Source organism: Triturus cristatus, chromosome 3_1, assembly GCF_964204655.1.
Source record: "Triturus cristatus chromosome 3_1, aTriCri1.1, whole genome shotgun sequence".
NCBI classification, from domain to species: Eukaryota; Metazoa; Chordata; class Amphibia; order Caudata; family Salamandridae; genus Triturus; species Triturus cristatus.
This window is the reverse complement of record NC_140583.1, coordinates 909795875-909817560: the sequence shown is the minus strand read 5'-3', so window position 1 is coordinate 909817560 and position 21686 is coordinate 909795875. Positions and strand designations below refer to the sequence as shown.

At 42.3% G+C, this 21686-nt stretch overlaps 1 protein-coding gene across 1 annotated transcript in view; it reads left to right on the top strand.

Annotated features, from left to right (window-relative positions):
- Positions 1–21686, top strand: part of PSMD14 (proteasome 26S subunit, non-ATPase 14) — a 391539-nt gene that overhangs the window by 225355 nt on the left and 144498 nt on the right. The gene's annotated exons all lie outside the window — the stretch shown is intronic.

Sequence of the window (21686 nt, the reverse complement as noted above, 5' to 3'; positions counted from 1 at the left end):
GTAAAATAAAGTACCTATGTCAAACCTGGTAATGACGTGTTGATGTTTGTAAAGTGCAGCTAAATAACCCCGATGCTATTGTGCAGCCGCCTACTTTTATAAAATAAGAAGCAATGAACAAAACAAATGTATTATCAGATGTTTTTACTTCTCTTTATAATCGAGATGTTGAAATGTTTCTGTGTTCTTTTTTCAGACATAGTACTGCATTACCTTGCATAATGGTTAAACGAGTGAAAAAAATCAAAAATATAATTTGCTTAATTGTAAATGAACATCGCGTTAATAGGGCAGATTTTAAATTTCAGTTGCTGAGCTTATTTGCAGATTTTTTAACATGGTATTCGGTTTTTAGATGCAGACAGTATGGCGTAGACAATTAAAGTTTTTGTGAAGACTCACATCTTGCAGTGAGAAAGCAGATGAATGATTATGTATGTTAAATGACTCTGAAAAGAGATTAACTTGCAACGCATATTGGGTTCTAGTTGTCCTTTGTTGAAATCTCTTTTGTTCTTGTGTAGTTCCTTTTTTATTATTTCTTTCTAGCCCCATATGCCATTTTCCTATTTCCTGCCTCATGACAGCAGGGAGCAGCTCTATTATCACCTTCACAGAGCTGTCTGAAAATGTGAGAGGCAATTCGATTTTGCTCAACCACAGGGAGAGCGGATTAGAAAAACTACAGAATATACAGAAATTGACTAGACGGGTTTCTGCTTTAAAATACTGCTGAGGTGTCTTGTTTGAGCATGTACTTCAATTGTAATGTAGGATAAAATGATAATAAAACACAATTTATGGAAGTTATATTATTATTTTTTGTACCGCAGGAGTAGCAATTGCATCGCTTCCTAAAATGCATATTTCTTTTCTGTACTTGAGGGCAGTTGCGCGATTCGTATTGGAGAATATTAAGAAGGTTCTTGTCATATCAAGTCAAATTTATATTGCTGTGACTTCGAATCATTTTTAAATCAGATATTATAGTCAACCCCTTCGTGACATGCAGCCCTTATTATTTAGCTAAATTGGGGTTTCGCCTAAACCTCGTTCCCATCATCCTCTCAACTGCAGGGACATGAGCAGCAATGAAATGAGCAGCTTTTTGTCGGTCATTGTTAATGGGAGAAATAGAGTATGCTTATGTTATAAATTTTCACACTGTTGTAGAGGATCCATATGTATGTTTACAATCTGCTATTTTTCACCCATGCATGGTCCAAAACACGTTATGGTGCCTTTTTTAAACTTTTGTCAATGTGAAACAGTTTTTTTAATCAAATATAACTAGCTGGTGTTTTGTAGCCTTGTCTAAATGGTGTAATTTTAAGTATGAATTAATACTGCCATTTTGTCTTAAGTCCAACATTTTAGAGATTGTTGTTGTCCATTTCCTAGTGGCCCCTTAATGGTTGTCATATCTGGTCGTAGGCCCCTCTGGATCAGATGCTGGGGCATTGTTGCCTTCTGTATTTGGAAAGACATATTCATATTCATGTTAATCTGGTACTTTACCATGCACCCAGAATTTGACAAATTAGTTTATGCAACATTAGAGCACAGGTTCCTGAGGCTATCCCATCTGTGATTACTGTATTGATATTTAGATACTTTTGTACGGAAATTCTATGGAATACAGTGAGTGCCTTTCTTTATATTATGTAAGCATTTATTTGGGAGAATAGTAGAGGGATGAACATTTTCCTTCCTGTGCTCTAATGAGCATTTGTGAGTTTTGAGATTGACAGTGTCCACAAAACCAAACAAGTTGCTTGTCTACAGCCGAACATTTTTCTAAGTCTTTTTCTAGCCTAGCAAAGGGCACAGAGATGCCACTTTAGCAGCAGCTTGTGCGATATACAACTGCCAGTTAACATTAACAATAATTGGAGCACTGTGACACCCATAGGATCTCTGAATTAGTGTCTAGTATACGACCTGAACTTCTCTAGGGTGGGTTATGTGCTTGGTGGCACGAGTTAAGCTTGATACACCAGATGCAAGAAGGATAATCGGTCCTGCCCCATTGAAAGAGTATGAAGAAGGGGTGGGTAACACCTCTGTGGCAGTGTAGTCAGCAGAATCTGTCTAAATCGGGCACATGCCATTTCAGGTAATACTTGAAAATTTGGTAAATTGGTTGGGTTCTCAATGTCTGATTAAGCATGTTATGAAGTGAATGACGAGTGGGTGGCCTCCTTCATATCTTTTTTCCAATCAGACTTCATTGTGGTTGATCTGAGCAATTTTACTTGATTTCAAATTGTTGGCGCTAACGTATTAAGATTTTTAAGATAATTGCCCTAGGTCTTGTGCAGGTTGTACAATACTTCAACGTTTGTTGGTCTACCAGAAGCCAATGAAAAGGCAGTGGTTGTGTGCATATGTTAATTCAGTTAATGTATATGCTGGCCACTTGAGAGTGTATATCTGAAACGGTCGTATGTTCACCAATGTTGCTGTAGTCTAGTTCTAAGAGGACCAGATATCCATTAAGCTCTATAAAAGGAGCAGGATAAGTACCTTTTCAATATGGCGAGTTAATAACGATTGATGGGAACCATGTTCACTTTGCAGGCAGGATTAAAGCGGCAGTTTAGAGTAACAGTTTTCTGATGTGAGTGCACTAGATCATGAACTGACCGTTTTTAAGCATTTTCATCAATGCATTCTTGAGACGGTTTACATATAATCTCAGGATGTTGCCATTTAAGCAAGCATGCTTAATTTCCCCACGGTTTGTCTTTCCATGCCCTCCTTGTGTTTTGTTAATGTAGCTTTTGGAGCAGGTTATGCATTATGAGATTAACTTGTTTGTTTCATTTTCAGGACATGGTAAAACCTGTGCAGCTAGGAACTTTACAGAGGCTCAGTGTGAGAAATGCTCTGACATTTTGTTTGCCGAGGCCTGATTGCACAAGATAGTAGCAAGCAAGATGTTGATGTTGTGCAAGGATCCCCTGCAGATCCTAACTTTTGAAGCAGGACTGCAAAGTGGGGTTATTTTGCAAATAGAATCCCAAAAATCTGTGAACCCTAAGCAAGTGACTTATTGCCTTATGGTGCTATGAATTTCCAATGGCCTTTTAAGGGCAGAGGAACATATTTACTTTTGCCATTTTAGCAACCATCTTGTTGTTCTCTGTTTAAGTGGCATGTCCAATGACCTGAGTTCTTTGATTCCATCTTGTGGGACATTTGCCTTTTGCAACCAAAACCATGAGGTGCCGAAGTGCTGAGGTTTTTTCTGGTGTGGGCTTTTGACAAAATGTCTACTTGTCCAAGGCATGGGATGCTTCCGAAATGTACTAGCCCTGTCAAAACGCCAAGTGCACTTTTCACTTCTGGTGCCATGCGGTGCAGTGGCAAATTAGGTCCGCATTCTTGTTATACCCATGCTCTGATAATAGTCTTGCTCATTATGTTAGGGCTTATATTATGCAAAGGGTTTGGATTCTAGGAAATCTTTGATTTTGTCATTACAAATCTATAAAGAGGGGCTGTATGTAGGTGGGAATTGGCAGATTAGTGGATGGCATTCACCAACTCCTCTCCAATCTAAAACCCTTTTCTCAGGTGTAGGGATAGCGAATTTGCCTTGGCCCAGCATATTTATGGAGTATTATCGGTGCCGTATAAATAGCCTCAAGTTAATATGCAAACAGGTGCCATGTTTTTATACTGGAACCACTGTTAGTAAAGCAATGCTTGTGTTAATCATGAATACAAGCTTTAGCATCCTATACATATGGATACAAGACAAACCTCTTTTACAAGAGACAGACAATCCTCCTTCATAGATCCATAACTGGGATACTGTAAACTGTCTGTCAAAGGGTTTATACTGCAATAGTTTGGGGCCTACTTGTCTAGTGGACAAAATAAACCCGAATACTTGTTTTCCTTAACCCCAAACACTATGTCCTGGGCCTCGAACAACTGGAGTTCCACACCCATGGTTCTTAGAATCTGACTGAACTGTTCCAGTTACCACAATGCGTGAGCACAAAAGCTGTGGTTGAAGAACACCTAACAATTTGTGTGCTCATGAACTTCAACACACTTGATTTACTGTTTGTTTAGTGGCACATATCTAAGATGTTTCTTGTTATGCCACAGATATGTCATTCCAGATGGAAGGCTGCTAGCTGGATTGCTCTTGCTTTTAATCTGTTTTTTCTACTAGAGTGGAGACCTGTGGTATTTGGAAAAGGGGGAAACCTGTTTAATTGGAGAAGAGTGGACTTGTTTCTCGTGGTAAATAGCCTGTGTGTGGATTTAAGATATTCCTGGGATTTACAGAAGCCGCCTCTCTTAAGTTAACAAATGACTATGTTTTCTGTGTTGAGGTACTCCTGTTATACTGATTGTCTCAAAGGTAGTGTCGTGATCAGTAGAACAAATCTGTCTTTTTCTTCATCTAGCTTGGTAAAGGTGACCATATACTGTATCAGTCAAATTACTGCACAGCTCGTCCCCCTCATGTGTGCCCCCCCTGCACATCTCCACACTTTGCATTGAGGCTAACTTCAAATACATACTGAGGATGAGATGGTGAACACTGGGGGGGGGGTCTCTTGGTCACTACTACTGCATTTTCTGCAGTACAGTTTCACATAATCCTTGGATACTGATTAAAACTTCTGACTTTTTACTCTTTCCATTGCTTCCTTATGTGCCAGATTCCTGGATTTTCCAACTCACAGTCTGTGAGTTTGATCGATTGTCCTCTGTTGTGTATTCTATTTAAATACTAGAAACTGTCAGTTTTTCCCTCTATAACCATTACTGAGAAGGATTTCTTGCTGTATCTACAAACTGCCCTCTCCTCTTCGGTGGTATTGTGTTTCAGTGTTTTATATACTGGAATGATTGTTTTTATTTGTGTGGGCACTATGGATTATATGTACTTGCAGGTTTGTTTAATGGTTTTGAATGCAATCGATGTTGCATTACAGTGGTTAGTACGTAGGATCACTCAGAAGCCATCAACTCTTCTGAATTGTTATGTAATTGGTTATTTATTTAGCATGTACATCATGGCACACAGTTACCTTGGAGTCTTAATTTGGCTTAGTATTCTACTGGTTGTGAAGGTATGTTTTTCAAAAAAATTCTGCAAAGAAAGAGACGGTTCTATGGGTAAAAATAAAGGCAGGGAATTCAAATATTTATCTGCGGTTATTGAAAAAGAACAATGACCACAAGTCACAGTTTTCACTTTGAGGAGTTTATGGAATTACTGGTAAGTAGAAAGAAAAAATAATTTTTAGGTGTGTAGGGTGTACATTTTGAAGCAAGAATGTCAGCAATGCACGGATGAATTGCCCCGTGTCCTTTGGCCATGGATTTAACGACAATCCTGCTTCGAATAGGCAACTAAGCAAGTGCTTTAGTGCAGGTGAGATATAACTTTTTCGAATATTACAGATAAGATGATCTGCTGTATTTTAACGGTTTAAATTTAAGTAGGAGCTGGCAAGTAAATAGGGTTTCTGTAGTGTAGCTGTGATTAAACCATAATATTCATCACTGGATCATTGACAAACGGCAGGAAGTGACAGAGAATTTTTAGCTTGGAAAAGCTGGTGCTGGGGACATCAGCCACTTCTGCTTGCAAAGATAACATGGATTCTGAATGAATGCCAAGAATACATACAACCTGTGAGGGGGTAGCACATTGCCCATGCTGGCGGGCTCGGTCAGCGTATTGGGTAATACCCCTCCTGCAGGTGCTATTATATCCTTATAGCCCGCCATAAAATGGCTTTACCGGCCATTAAAAGACAGCTCCAGCGTTAAAGGCCCGAGCCGAAGGCGAGAGACATTAACAAGGGAGCAGAACATTAATGCCGGTATCGCCAATCTACGAAAGGCTATAAAGCCATTAGAACGTTCCGCGATTAGATGGCTGAATGTTCTAACAAAAAAAAAAAAAGGCCTCCCACAAGGCCTTTGTTCACAGCAACAGCTGTGAACGACAACTTTGTAATGTTGGCGCTTCCGGGCTTCTACCGGCCATTGGAGCTCCCAGCCTTCCAATGTTCCATTAATTATTTAGTTTTAATTAGTTTAATTAATTAGTTAGAATTTAATTTTATAAAGTTATCAGTCATGTCCAAGCGTACCAAAAATATAGGTAGTGGACCTGGTTAAGTCGTTAGTGAATGTATCGTACCTGAAGACTAATTGGATGCCATCTGAGCACATTTAAAATCTCACTCACCCCCATTGACTGACTGACTGAAGTATTTGTAGAGCGCACGAATGCTGCGGCGTCTTGGCGCTAACAGATCCAGAAAAGAGAGAGGCAGAGGAGCAAGTTGATCTAGACAAAGAGCCAGGTTTTTAGATCTTTTCTGAAGCGCGTTTTAGATTTAGAAGAGCTGGGGGTAGCGAGTTCCAGATTTCTGCCGCTTGGTATGAGAAGGACTTTCCCCCCCACCGGGCTTTATTTATTCTGGGTTGGCAGATGAGGTCAAGGGTGGATGACCTCAGTACGCGTGGGGGGATGTATCGGGGCAGTAGGTTATTGAAGTCGTCGGGTCCCTTGCCGTGGAGAGATCTGTGGACCAGGCAGAGAGCTTTGAAATGGATGCGGCGCCTGACTGGGAGCCAATGTAGCTCTCGAATAGCCTTGGATGTGGAGTGGCGTCTGGGAATGTTTAGTAGGGCTCTGGCTGCCGCATTTTGGATTGCCTGAAGTTTAGACAGCTGTTTTTCTCCTGCTCCCAAATAGAGGGAGTTACAGGAGTCAATGCGGGATAAGACCAGGGCTCCCATTACCGTTTTCCTAAGGGTGTCTGGGATGTAGGGAAGAACTTTCCTGATCAGCTTGATGTTATGAAAGCAAGCTGAGGTCACCTGGTTCACCTGGGCTTTGCAGGAGAGTTCTTTGTCAAATAAGAAGCCACGGTTTCTGACCTTGTCTACGGGAAGAGGGCAAGTTCCTGCTTCGGGGGGGCCACCATAGGTCGTTCCAGATGGAAGTTTTATGGCCGAACTCGATGACTTCGGTTTTATCCGTATTCAGTCTTAGGAAGTAGTTGCACATCCAGTTCTTAACCTGAGAGAGGCAGTTCCTGAATCGTTCTGCAGTGGCGTCGATAGATTGGGAGATGGACACTATGATTTGTGTGTCGTCGGCGTAAGACACTAATTGTAGGCCGTGGGATCTGATCAGGGCAGCTAGGGGAGTGACGTAAAGGTTAAAAAGGGTTGGAGACAGTGCTGAGCCTTGGGGGACTCCGCCCGGAAGAGAGAATTCAGCGGATTGCAATCCATTCCAGACCAGTTGATTAGTACGATTGGTTAGGAAGGAGGCAATAAGGGCCAGTGCGGAACCGGTGAAGCCGAGTGACGTGAGTCTTTTTAATAGGACGGCGTGATTCACAGTGTCGAAGGCCGCTGTGAGGTCTAAAAGTATCAGGGCCGATCGCCCACCTTCATCCATGGTTTTGCGAATTTTTTCAGTGGCCATAAATGAGGGCTGATTCTGTGGAGTGTAGGGGTCTGAAGCCGTGTTGAGACTGATCAAGTAGCTTTTTTTCCTCCACATGACGCATTATTTCCTGATTTATAGCTTTTTCCAAGATTTTTGAAGGTAGGGGCAGGCAGGAAATGGGCCGGTAGTGTTTGGGTTCAAAAGGATCAAGGGATTCTTTCTTGAGGATAGGTCTAATGCAGGCCATTTTCCAGTTTTTGGGAAATTCTCCTTGGGAGATAATTTTATTGAGCAGGGGAGTCAGGGTGTTTGCGATGGTCTCGGGAATTTGATGAAGCACATAGGGGGGGCAAGGATCCAAAGGAGAGCCGGATTTTATCTGGATTAGTAAATCATGTACTTGTTGTTTTTCAAGTGCAGGGAAGCTGGGAAAGCAGGGGGGAGTTATGTCGGTATGTCCTTCTATGTTAGGAGGTATGGTGGATACCATGGTGCTAAGGTCATCATATACTGATTGTACCTTTTCTTGGAAGAAGGTGGCCATTTCATCGACGAAACTCTGATCAGGGTTAAATACTGTGTCTCGTGGGGTTTTTGTTAGGTGGGCCACAGTTTTAAAAAGTTCCCTGGAGGAATTGGCCGATTTCTGGATTTTTTCTGTGAAGTAAGCGGCCTTTGCCTGAACTATTATGGATTTGTACTCCTGTAAGGTATTTAAGTATTCAAGTTTTTTCTCACGGCTATAATCAGAGCGCCAGCTACGTTCTGCGCGTCGGCACTTAATCTTAGCAGTTTTTACCTCAGCCGTATACCATTGAGCGGTAACTAGCCGTTTCTGGGTTTCTTTAATTCAAGTGGGGCCAGCTCGTTCATTGCATCAATAATCCATTGATTAAAGTTGGAAGCCCAGTCTTCACTGCTTCCGTGGTCGAATTCGGAAGAGGTATTTTCCAGAGTTTCGGCGAGTTGGTTGGATTCGAGTTTTTTCCAGGGGCGGGATATTTCGGGGGGTAAGTAGCTTCTGCGCTGAATTGCAGAGTTTTTTATTTGTAAATTAAAGTAGATGGCGTTGTGATCTGACCAGGGTATGGGAGTGATGGATAAGATTTTGATGGAGTGGCAGTTGGAGAAGATCCCATCAAGGGTATGCCCTGCTGTGTGGGTAGGTTTGTCGATCAGTTGTTTCATGTCGAAGCTGAGAAAGTTATCAATGAGGGTGGCGGAGTCTGAGTCGTTCTTTAGCTCTAGATGAAAATTGAAGTCGCCCAAGATGGTATAGAAGGCTGCATCAAAGGTGGTTTCTAAGAAAGTGAGTAGAGCTTTGGTGAAGGGAGTCCTGGGTCCGGGAGGGCGGTACACCAACAGTCCCTCAAAAATCAGATGATTGTTTTCTTTGATCTTAAAGGTCATTGCTTCTGCTTCGAGTTCAAGTTGGGGGCAGGAGGTTATTTTGAGGTGCGATCGGTGGATTATCGCTATACCTCCTCCGGTAGTTCCTGTACGATTCAGGGATTCAACCGAGTAGCCTATGGGTGTGGCGGTGTTCCAGTCAGGTCCGGAGGTCGAAGAGGCCCAGGTTTCCGTTAAGAACATGAGGTCAATGCTGTTGTCATTGAGTAAGGCTTCAATCTCATGTTTATGTTTGGGCATAGATCTTACATTAAGAAGTATGCATTTAAGCGACCTATTTTTGTGGGGCATAATCTGGGACCTGTTGTTAGAGGTAAAGGGGGTAGCTAGTGGAGGGTTGCTCCCACCAGGCTGCGAGGTTTTGGTAGGGGGAAGTTTGGGTGGGTTATGTGTGAGGGTCAGTGGAAAGGCTGGTATTTGGGTGCCACAAGAGGGACATGTAAAGGGACTATAGATGTTTCTGGGATCCATTTTAGTCGGTTGGTCGCAGGGGCATTGATCAAGTTTATATAGGTCGGGTTTAGAGTATTGAGGGTAGGAAAAACGGGCAGGGTTTCTGGCACTAGGCACGGTACCGGCGTGGACGGGCGCAGACGGGCTTGCCTTAGGCGCGCCCTCGGCGCACAAACGTCGCGCCCGCTGCGCTCGTCCGCTGCGCGTCCGGTGATTGCACATGTTTATAGGGCATGTGAGTCGTAGGAGGGGTGGGCGTGGCCGACCGTAGTGGGCGTGGCCTCAGGGAGTCCCCGTCAGTATCGTCACTGGCAATTAGCAGGGGCCGCGGCAGCGTTTAATCCGCTACGCGGGAATTTGGTCGTGGTGCAGCTGTGCACAAGTGAAGCTAGGCAGCAGGACGATTTTAAAAACACAAAACAATTTTACTTAAAACAAATGTCTAGAGCCTATCTCCCGGCTGTGCCTCAGGAGAGTGGAGTCTGTTTACCGTCGCGCTATCGATCAGCGCGTTAAGTAGTTGTAGGAGGGGTGGGCGTGGCCGACCGTAGTGGGCGTGGCCTCGGAGTCCCCGTCAGTATCGTCACTGGCAATTAGCAGGGGCCGCGGCAGCGTTTAACCCACTACGCGGGAATTTGGTCGTGGTGCAGCTGTGCACAAGTGAAGCTAGGCAGCAGGACGATTTTAAAAACACAAAACAATTTTACTTAAAACAAATGTCTAGAGCCTATCTCCCGGCTGTGCCTCAGGAGAGTGGAGTCTGTTTGGTTTAGAAGTTGAGCAAAAGGACACATACTGAGATTAAACCAAATTTTCACCCTACGAACTGGTTTTGTGCCTAGAACTCTGATTTTCCTATATTTATTATTATTTTATTACTAGGGGACAATTTGATGCATCAGCAAAGCCACCTTAAACGTTTTTCCCTTAAGTTATGTAATCCTTTAAGCCAAGTGTGTTCTTCAGTTTGCGGAATGCCATACTTTCAGATTTGTAATTTTTTTTTTTATCTGCAGTTAATCTTCTTGATTTTCTATTTTCAAATGTATTATTCGTTAAGGTGCATGGTAGTTTTCCTTTTTTTTATCGACTTACAGAAAGGTCAAGATTATGTCACTCACCGATTCTTGATGCCAATTTGGAAGCAGATATATTTATCAAGGCTCACTCTCTTTTAGGGCACAATGGTCAATAAATAGTTTAGCCTTGGCAGTACAGCATGGTGAGATATAGAGCATATAGTTCAGTGGGAAGTACTTAACTTTGCCAAGAAATAAGATATTTTTAAAAAAAAAGTAGACAATGGGCTCTACTAACTTAAAGGGTACATTTATACTCACTGTATGGGATAGCATACCAACTTCTGTACATTATAAAAATATTGCAAGTCACCGAGGAGTTCAGTGACTCTAGACGAATGAGACCGAAGGCCAAGTTCCTTTATAAAGTTAAGGAACTCAGAGGTGACTTTCACTATCCTTATAATGTGTGACACTAGAACTTTATTCCTTATAATACACGGTCACACCATCGCCCTTCCCACAAACCACTTAAATCCTTAGTGTCTTGCTCTTTTGTGTTCATTGCAGACATAAAGTATAAAAGCAGAATTCGTGCTGCTAAATGAAACACATAAAAAGCAGTTAATAATATTTGCCAAAAGATATTAGGATAACTTTCATGTAAGTTGGACTTAAAAAAGAGCTGTCGCTCATATTGTTTTGAAACTTTCAGAGATTTCCTGGCTTAAGTTTCATCTGTACTTTGCTCTGTGTCCTGCCTTTTACCTTGGCTGCTAGCTCTGACAGCTGACATTGTCACGTTAGAAGTGAAATGTAATAACATTACAATTGAGTGGCTACGTTATTTCTTTATTACTTGTAACTAGATGTGTAATTAGTCGCCTGTAATAAAGAAACTGGAGACAGGTTTTTATACTGGGAAAGTAGGATCCCATTAATTATAAGAAGATGGTGTGGGCAGTATAGGGACAACCCTGGGATGGTTGTCATGTAAGTTGGTAACTGGGTGTGCTTTTCTATCAGCATACTATCTTGCGTGCAGCTTTACTTTTATTACAATACTTTACTACAGCAATTAAAGCTGTCATCTTATTGCACCTAAATATTTGTTAGGAATTACCCCACATATCTGCAGATAAGGGACACTTCAGATCTACCAAAAATGACAGTCTACTTTTGTTACATGGGTTTCTCTAGTCTTTAGCCATTTGTATGTAGCTTTACACACTCCCACTCCACAAACAACAGTTTACCACTGTGGTATGCCATGGAGATGCAGATGAATCATTCACTGTACCAGTACAGGAAATTTAAAATGTTCACTTTTATCACTTCTGCTCTTTTGTAGGACTGCCATTAACTTGATAGCCTGTTCTTTTGTAATTGCAGGAATATTGCTTGTCCCACCAACTGGTACATAAACAACGACAATTCCAATTAGCTTTGTACTGTAAGGCCACAAGCATAGTTTGTGTTTTTCATACCAGCTAGCATTAGTTTCTTCTAGCACTACCAACACACCATGCTTCTTGTAATAGAAGGCCCTTCTTATTTGAGGCCATTGTAACACAAAATAAGAAATCTTTTTATAAAACGTAACACCCATTACATGTTATATTAAAAGAATAGTAGCCAAGTCTTAAAATGTCATCTTTGTGGGTTGTGACACCCGTTTGAGTGTCATTACAGTTCACCTACACCGTTTCTGACTTAACGACTAAGGACAATCTAAAACATTCAAGGTACTATGTAATTAAAGGCTGATATTGTTTGATTCCTCATTTCCTGTAGCCACTTGCTGTTGTTTGCCATGTACATTTCACATTACTCGATTATAAAGTCCCTCTTGGAATGATATTTTTATTTTAGTTCCTAATGCACATAACTTTTATCCTGCATTGTTAAAAAGAATTACACATTTATGCACATCGGGAAAGGACTTTTTACTGACTGAAACTATGTCGCCACCACTCTTGCCTTCACCTGTCAAATAAATGGGTTAATCTCCACTGATTTTGTTGCCCTTCAATATGTTCACTGAAGTTATGAAATAGATTTGAACGCAGTGCGAAATCCTCTAAGGATTGTTAAGGAAATGTACATACTCCTAGGAATCACTCTAACAGAGTCAAAATTGACATTGTATAAATAATTTCAGTGTTTGAAACTTCAGACTCAAAATCACAGCAATTCTCTGATATTCGTTTGGCATGAAGCAGCTTTAACTTGTGATGCTTTTCGGCAGAAATGGCATAAAAAGTAACGTTTCTTTGAATTTTTTATGCCGTGGGCTTACAGGGGACAGACAATGATGTTTTTCACTTGTGGACGTCTGACAGCGCATGGCAGCATAAATAACCAAATGGTCATAAACCCAGCTGCACTTCCCGGGTCACATGTTCTGTTTAATATTTAAACATTCTGGAAACATACTAAGCAGTTGATAACCGGGACGTTGCCGGCGATAAAAGATATTTTAGTGGGCCTTTAGTTCTGTTTCCACACCTGGCACATCAATATTGTCACAATCGGCAGTGTTATGAGGTTGATGTCTCTTTTGATGTTTTTCTTTGTGTGATGAAAATGCTTCTGTCTGCGCTTCCTGTGCCTATGTGTTCTTGAGGAATTAAAACCTATGAACTCCTTGGCTTCTCCAAGGTACTTTTGGAAAGAGAATTGTATACGATTCTGTTTCCACATGCGCGAGAAAAAGTTTATAAAGTACATTGCACGGCAATCAGTGTAGGAATGTCAGCATTACACAAGAGCTAGAGTTTTGACACGAAGAGTGTCTGAATATTCTATAGTGAAGGTTTCCTACCAACACTTCTAAGTAACTAACATCTTTTAAAAAAAAAAAAAATTATGTATTAATTTGGTGGTCATAGGTACATATCAAAATTAACACTTCTCCCCACATTGCAAGCAAAGGTTACATTGGTGTGTTACAGCACAGTCTTGGTTAATAACACCAACACAATTACATTTAGACGCTCCCTTAACTGATAAAATTTTGCAACCGTTCTTAATATCATATCAGTATTAATAAAATAACATAAGTATCTCAAACACTGCATTTCCCGGGTTCCATCCTGTTTGATTCTGCAACATAATTAACTTACATTTAAGGTTGAAATGAAATAGCAATTTGTAGAGCGCTCTACTATCCGAAGGTATCTAGGCAGTAAGATTCTGGCAGGAGAGAAAAAGAGACCTGATAGAAAGTCCCGGTAAAGAGAGTAACATGCTGTTAGGTATAACATACCAGACTTGCCAAACCTATTTATTGAAGAGCTACGTTTTTAAAGCCCCTCGGAATGCCAAGAGGTTGGATTTCTTTTTCAAATCCAAGGACCTAGAGTTCCAGAGTTTGGCCGTTCCCACTACGTACCTTCTGCCACCCCAAGTAGCTTTCTTGACTTTGGGAATAATCAGATTGGCCGAGGATGCAGACCTTAAAGATCTTGACAGCACATACCAATGCAAGTATTGCCTCAGAGATTCAGGGCTATCATGGTGCAGTGCCTTGAAAGCAATGCATAGAGATTTGATTTCCCCCCTCCCCCCCCCCCTCCCTCCCCCACACACACTTTTTGACCGGAAGCCAGTGGAGTGCAGGGAAAGTGTGGGAGACCGATTGATATTTAGGGATCTCAAGAAGTAACCTAGCTGCAGCATTTTTTTTTTTTTTTAATTGGACATCAGATACAGAAACAAACGAGTCAATGTAACAAAAGTCACACCAAGAAAAAGAGAAAGAAAAGACAAGCCCATATCTGAGGCCAAAATTTTCCACCAAGTTAGTAACCCACTCTCACCCCTCCCGCGGTGGATCCCACATAAGGAAGAAAAACCAGAAGCATTTAGAACAGCAACTAGTACTGACAAACCAAACTGAGGGTACGTCGAATCATATTGAGAATTACTTCTTGTTCAACCATTTAGTTAAAGAGTCCCAGATCTTTTCACCTTTGGCTCTTGCCCTACTCCCCCTTCTTCTAAATACGGATATCTCCCAATTATAAATAAATAATAAGTTGCTGAACCAGACTTGTATCGAGGGAGGGTTTTGGTCAAGCCAAACAGTAGCCAAACAAAGCCGAAACACTGCCATTGCTATATACACCATTTTCCGATCTGCTTCCTCCATTTCTTAATTGGAAGTCCCTAACATAATAACCTGTGGGGTCAATATTACTGCATAGCCCAATATAGATTCCAGACGGCGTTCAATTTTAGCCACCAATTGAGAAAGACCAGAACAGGTGGCGAACACATGGATACTATCTTCAGCCAACAAACTGCACCGGGGACAGTGTATCCCCGAAATCATCCCCCCCCATCGGTGGATACGCGCCGGAGCAATATATAGATTGCACCAAGTCTTAAAGCATTGCACCTGCAGATTGGCGGAGATGCATGTAGTTTGGCTGAACAAAAGGAGTCTTCACACTCACCTTGCCCGGCCTGTAAGCTAGTTTGCCATCTCTTGAAGTGCTTGGCCAGATGATCCCCCATCATATCATTAATACATTTATATAAAGTAGATGTTATGGAGCGACTGCCAATAATTAGATCTAATAAAGGGATTCGGACACGATTATTACGTTTTTTGGCAAGAAAGTCCCTTAACTGTAAGTATTTAAAAAAGTGTTTATTCTTAATCCCGAATTTTTCTTTGATAACCTCGAAAGGAAGCGTTTCAGCGTTCAGTATGAGATCTCCTATACATTAAATGCCTTTCTCCACCCACTTCTTAAAATGGAGATCTTGAAATATTGACGGGAGTAGGGTATTATTAAATAAAGGAGAGTAAAGATGAACCCGCCCAATCGCGAACTTCTTCCTGATCGTAGTCCAGACCCGATAAGCACCTAATAGAATCTTGAATTTGACCCTCTTGTAATAGGCAACATTTATATGACGCAGAAGAAATCCTCTTGCTTCTGCCCCATAAATTAAATGATAGATGGAAATCTCCGAGCATTCGGAGTTCGCCCCATTTAGCAACTCCCCCATCTGTTTGAGCATAGTTGCCCAGTAATAGATTTGAAAATTAGGAACGGACCAACCGCCTCTCTCTCTAGGTAGAGTCATATATCTGAGAACCCTTCTGGGGCGTTGCCCAGCCCATAGAAGCCATGAAACCAACTGATCTAGCTTTGTAAACCAAGCTTTGTGTATATCTAGCGGGATGGCTCTAAAGCAGTATAAAATTTTGGGCAAAAAGATCATTTTTAAAACATTGTTTCTCCCAGCTGATGTTAAATACAAGTTGTACATTCTACGAGAATCTAAGTTAATTTTCTGAAGTAATGGCTTAAGGTTAATATCCATAATATCTTCAGGTTTAGAACTTATTTCTATACCAAGATATCTGGCACTTGAAACTATCTGATGATCGACTAATGTGACCTTATCATTAGCAACAATTTGAGTCTTGCTATCATTCAAATGATAACCGGACATCTTGCCAAATTGTGATGTTAAAATAATTATTTCTTCTTGCGCCTGGCGGGGAACGGGCGTTGTGATGGCTAAGTCGTCTGCATAACCCAAGATTTTTACCTCTCCCCCTCTAGCACAAATAGGTTGAATTAATTGATTCTCCTGGATCTTTCTAATTAGAGGATCAATATAGATGGCAAATAATAAGGGGAAGCACGGGCATCCTTGTCTAGTTCCACGCAGTATAATAATCTCCCCCGACTGGGCCCCCATCAGAGCACTTTTAGCCACTGGATCTTTATACATACTTTGAATACCTTTTAAAAACCCATCCCCAATTCCATAATGCTTCAGGGTAGCCCATAAAAAAAGGCCAGGAGACCCTATAAAATGCCTTTTCAGCATCTAAAAGAATTAATGCCATAGGGTCTCCTGTAACCTTGGTGTAGTCGAACAGTGTTATTACCCGTCGAATATGATCTATAGTTTCCTCACCAGGGACAAATCCGTGCTGCTGTGGAGATACCATCTTTTTAATGACTAAGGCCAGTCTGTTTGCAAGAATCTTAGAATAGATCTTAATATCACTGTTTATTAATGTGATAGGCCGATATGCCCCCGGGTCATTCGCCACTTTCCCTTTCTTTACAAATACGACTATCTTAGCGTTCCGCGACGAAACTGGGTTTAACTCTCCACTCTGAACTATACGAAACATTTCCAACATTATAGATGCCAGCTGTGTCTGAAGAATCTTGAAAAATTCGCCAGGAAGATGATCAGGGCCAACTGCTTTGCCTGAGGGTAATGAATCTAGTGCCCGGATTATTTCCCCCAGACTGATCGGGGCATCCAGAGTTTCCCGATCTAACGGAGATAATAGATCTACTCTGACTTAACGATATCTCTTAATTTCCCCTTGTACCCTATAATTATCACTAATATCTTCAGAATACAACTTCTGATAACATTTCTGAAACACAGAGAGAATTTCCCCTGGGTCAGTTACTAAACCTATGTCTGGATCTTTGATGCCGATAATCCGATTTTGTACTTCTTTTTCTCTGATCTGCAGTGCTAGCATATAGCCCACCCTCTCATTGCTCTCATAGAGCTTAGACCGCCACGCCAGATATCTGCCCGCGGATTTGGCCAAAGAAATCTCAGTTATAGCGGATTTGGCGATTAAAATCTCGGTTTTGGCCAAATCGGCAACACCGCCCTCTGATAGAGCCTTCACCAGATGATTCTCAGCTTTGGCCAGTATATCATACAGTTCCCTTATCCGATTCCTCTCTTTTTGCTGCAGCTCCCATCCAAATTGTGTGGTTTTGCCCCTAATCCCAGCTTTCAGAGTATCCCAGATATTTTTTCTATCCGTACTTCCCCCTATTTTCATTAAGAAACCTGATGATCCACATGTTCATGTGTTCTATATAAAAATTATCGCTTAATAAAGACCTATTAAAAGTCCAGCTAATTACCTGTTCCTGCCTTTTAATGTTCACTTCCAATACCAAAGGGTTATGGTCGGACATTACACTGGGAAATTTTGAAATTTTACTACCCTGCACCAAAGAATGAGAAATAAAAAAATAATCCAACCTTGCATGTGACCTAGGCGGAGCCGAGAAATAAGTAAACCATGGATCATTCCCTTCGGCTAATGCCCACATGCCTACCAACCCATGCAGCTCCTTTAATTGACTAAGCGATCTAAAAACTTTAGGTTTCCGCCCTTGATATATTATTTCTGGATGAATAGATATCGCACAACCCAGATTAATATTAAAATCCCCACAGAGTATAAACGGGGAGGGCCAGCCCACAAGTTCTAGACCCAGCCAATTATACATTTCAGGGTCGTCGAGTACCGGTCCATACATAGAGCATCATGTAAACATTCTGCTATCTATGGTACATTGCGTAATTGCCCACCTCCCATATTTATCGGAGATAGAGCGAGTAAAATTTGCCATACCCCGACGTGCAAATATAGCCACACCTTTTGTCTTAACCTCTTGTTTAGTCCACAAAATCAGTTGAAACCCATCCAACTCCATGATTTTATTCCTGCTGGCTTCTACATGAATTTCTTGGAGGCAGATAATATCTGGCCTCAAAATTCGGATGTCTTCCCTTATTCTAAGTCATTTGACAAGGTAATTAAGTCCACATATATTCACAGAAGCTATCCTAACACACCCCATTGTATATAGTGGACAGAACCCAATACAGTATGACTCTAAGTATCGGAGAAAATAATCACATACCCCAACAGATATATACCTATACCACCAAGAATTCCAACTGTCCCTAGTAGGATCCACCTCCCCAACCCCGCTCTGTCCCCACCAACACCCCTTAATTGGGCAAAAAAGGTCCTCAGACCCTTGTGATGCCTCCTGCGTTGATGTGCACCCCAAGTCACTCCCCTACCTACCCACAAAGGCATACCAAACGCCAATCAGTGATAAACGAGTGGCCAAGCCCTACCCAGAGCCTCGAGATCACAATAACCAAAAAAAAGGAAATCCACACAGCACGAATTACATATTTCCCAATGACAGCCAAAACTTGACCTTATCAAGCATCCCCCTTAGTGAAAAAAAAGGGGAGGGGGGGGGGGGGAGTCCCAAGAGTCTGAGTCAGTCAGCCATCAGCCAGCTCCTTTATGTACTTCTCAGCTAGGATCTCTGATGTAAATACCCTATCCTGCCCCTGGTAGATCACTTTCGACCCGGCAGGATTCATCAGATAGACTTCACATCCGAGTTTTTGAAAAGGGCTGATCAGCTGCCGCAGACGCCACCTTCTCTCCACAGTGGTGTGGGAGAAGTCAGGCTGAACGAGAAAGGTCTGCCCCTCTGCAGATTTTTTGGCGTCTGGTCTAGCCTTTTCGAATATCGCTTGTCGCAATAAGAAGTTACCAAAGAATATTAAAATTGCTTGAGGCTTTGGGTTGGGGCCGGGATTGCTTTTAGCCATTAGGGGGAATCTATGTACACGCTGAATCTCAGCTTCCCAGTTCCAGTGAGATAATTCTGGAAAAGCCGATTGAAAAAGCTTGAGCACATAGCCACGCACATCACTCCCCTCTGCTTTTTCTTTGATGCCCAGCAAGCGTAGATTATTCCTTCGCTGTCTCTTTTCGGATTCCTCCAATTTCCAGAGAATATCCATCATTCTTGCATCGTTAACAGATGTTTTTTGCTCAGTGCTTTCCAAACCAGCCTCCAACCCTACAACACGCTCTTCATGGGCGGTCATTCTTGCTACCACCTCTGAGCAGGCTTTAGTTGTCTTGCGAATAGCGCCCTGAATTTTCCTAGTTGTCAATTGTGCCCTTTTATGATCCTGCCGAGCTTCGATTTGCATTGCCTTAAGAGTTGAATATATAAAACTGATTGAGGGGACAGTCTCCCCTTTTTTAACTAGGGCACTTGGGTTTCCCTCCTGAAATCCGGACCCTGGCTCCTCCTCAACCTCCAAGTTAGTGGTAGAATAGTCCCACTGAAGATGGTCATTGGAGTCTGAGTGAGAACTACCATGCAATAAACTCGCAGAGGTTTTCTTTGTAGGTCGATTAGCAGCCCTTCTTAATGTATCAGCAGTCGTGGGGGGGCTATCGCTGTCATCCCCTGAAGCGTCTATATCCGTAGTATCAGGGTCAGTAGCATTGTTTAAATCTGACTCTTCTGCCAGCGAAAAAATGTTTTCCCCATCTGGGGTGCCTGGCACCATGTCTCCATTCTCTTGGGGATCACAGATGCCCCCGTTAGGAGTTATCCTAAGTCCGGCGCCCCCAGCTGTCCTTTATTGATGAATGCCACGTCTGACCCCGATATTTGAATATCTGTAGCAACTGGAATATCATGCACCCTTTCCGTCTCTCTTGAAATGAGGGGGTTCGGTGTAGCCCATTCAGCTGAGGTAGTTACAATATTACAGTTTTTGTTAGTAACAGTAGCAGTGGCAGTAGCAGTGGCAGGAACAGATAAGGTCCCAACTCCAGTGTCTAAACTAGGAATTTTCTCCAACAGTGAATTTGGCTGTTTGCTCCGCTTCCCGCTTGGCTTGTAAACATCCCAGGAACAGTGGGGTCTTTTTCCGAACACTCTCCTCTGGCAGAGATCGATCCAGATCAGGAGCCCCTTTCCTGCTCACCGCCTTCTCCGCATTGCTCTGGAGTGGTGTGACAGCCGCATCAGGCTCCCTTCCTGCAGGCAGTTTCCTGGACCCACAACCCCTTTCGCGCCAGCGGCTCACTCCTTCGGTGCAGCTCTCCGTGGAGCCATCGCGGACGTGCGTGTGATTTCCCCCAGCAGCTTGTCAACCAGCCATGCCCGCGAAGCAGCCAGGTTTGTACGGGTGCTTACAGCGCGGAGACGGGATAACGCCGAGCATTGAAGAAAATTACTCAGGCTAACCATCCATCACAGAGGGGGATTTCACGCTGTTCATGAGGCTCAGCGGGGCGCTAGCAGCTCGTCATCCCGCACAATGTCCGGAGCGGTCGGGGAGTGACTATCGCATCACTCACGCAGCCGCCATCTTGCCCCCATAAGCATGTCTTATTGCTGCAGCATTTTGAATCATCTGTAGTTTATGTGGGGATTTTTTTACGCACATTAAGGAGGAGGCCACTACAGTAGTCAACTTTATAGAAAATAGGTGCAATGATTACTGCTTTACGCAGGTCAAGAGGAGTAAAAGGAAAGATTTTTCTGAGGATTTTGAACATAAAAAACGAGAGGAGGTGATGAAATTTACATGTCCTTCAAAGGAGAGCTTGTTGTCAAACTGGATTCACAGTATTGTGACTTTGGTAACAGGGGTCGAAGTGATCCAAGTTCCTGTGGCCACCAGTTTGGGGACCAGAATGATGTTTGACTGCCAAATAACCAAGTTCAGTTTTAAACAATTGTGCTTCATCCCTCTACCTATCATGAGGCCATCAGGATCCTTTGTTACCAACACCACAACTTGGGTGTCGTCCGCATATGAAACTGCTGTGAATCCACAGGTTTTAATCCGATTAGCTAAGGAGGTAAAGTACAAATAAAAAAGTGTAGGACTCGAGGCTGACCCTTGAGTGTCCCCACATAGCAATGCAAAAGAGGAGGATTTGTGGCCGTTTAGTTCAACAAATTGCTCCCTATCCGACAGAAAAGACTGAAGGAGCTTGAGAGCCTTGTCCCTGATGCCTAAAGCAAAGAAGCGTTTGATCAGAAGACTGTGATTCACTGTGTCAAACATTGCCTAGAGGTCTAATCAAATCAAGGCAGCGTTTCCTCCACTATCTAGAGTTTTCCTGATAAGTTCTGTGGCAGTAATTAGTGCTAGCTCAGTGCTATGTTGGCTTCTAAAACCAAATTGTGAGGGGTCCAACAGTTCATGTTTCTGAATAAAAAAAGTAAGCTCCATATTCGTGACTTTCTCACTCATTTTTATGGGAAAAGGAAGATGAGATATGGGTCTATAATTACTAGGAGTACTAGCATCTGAGTTGGGCTTTTTTAGAAGAGGGAGGATTGAGACAATCTTCAATTTTGTGGGGAGAAAATAGCCCAGGGAAAGCATTCGGTTAAAAATGGCCCTGAGATGTTCAGGAATAACATCAGGGGCTAGGTGGAGAACTTCAGGGGGGCAGGGGTTAAGAGGTGACCTTGATATGATTTGACTGAACAGTATGAGAGCCTGCTCCTCTGAGAAAGGGTAAACGACAGTAGACAATCAAACACAAACTTTGCTCTGCTAACTTAACGTATAATTACTTACTATTGAAGTAATTGAAAGATTTGAATTGAGTTATTGTAATTCAGTGCATCTTTATTTTTATAAAGCTTGGTGCATTGCCAAATATTTGTTTTTAGACAAATTTCTTAGTAAAATTCTTTCTTTTT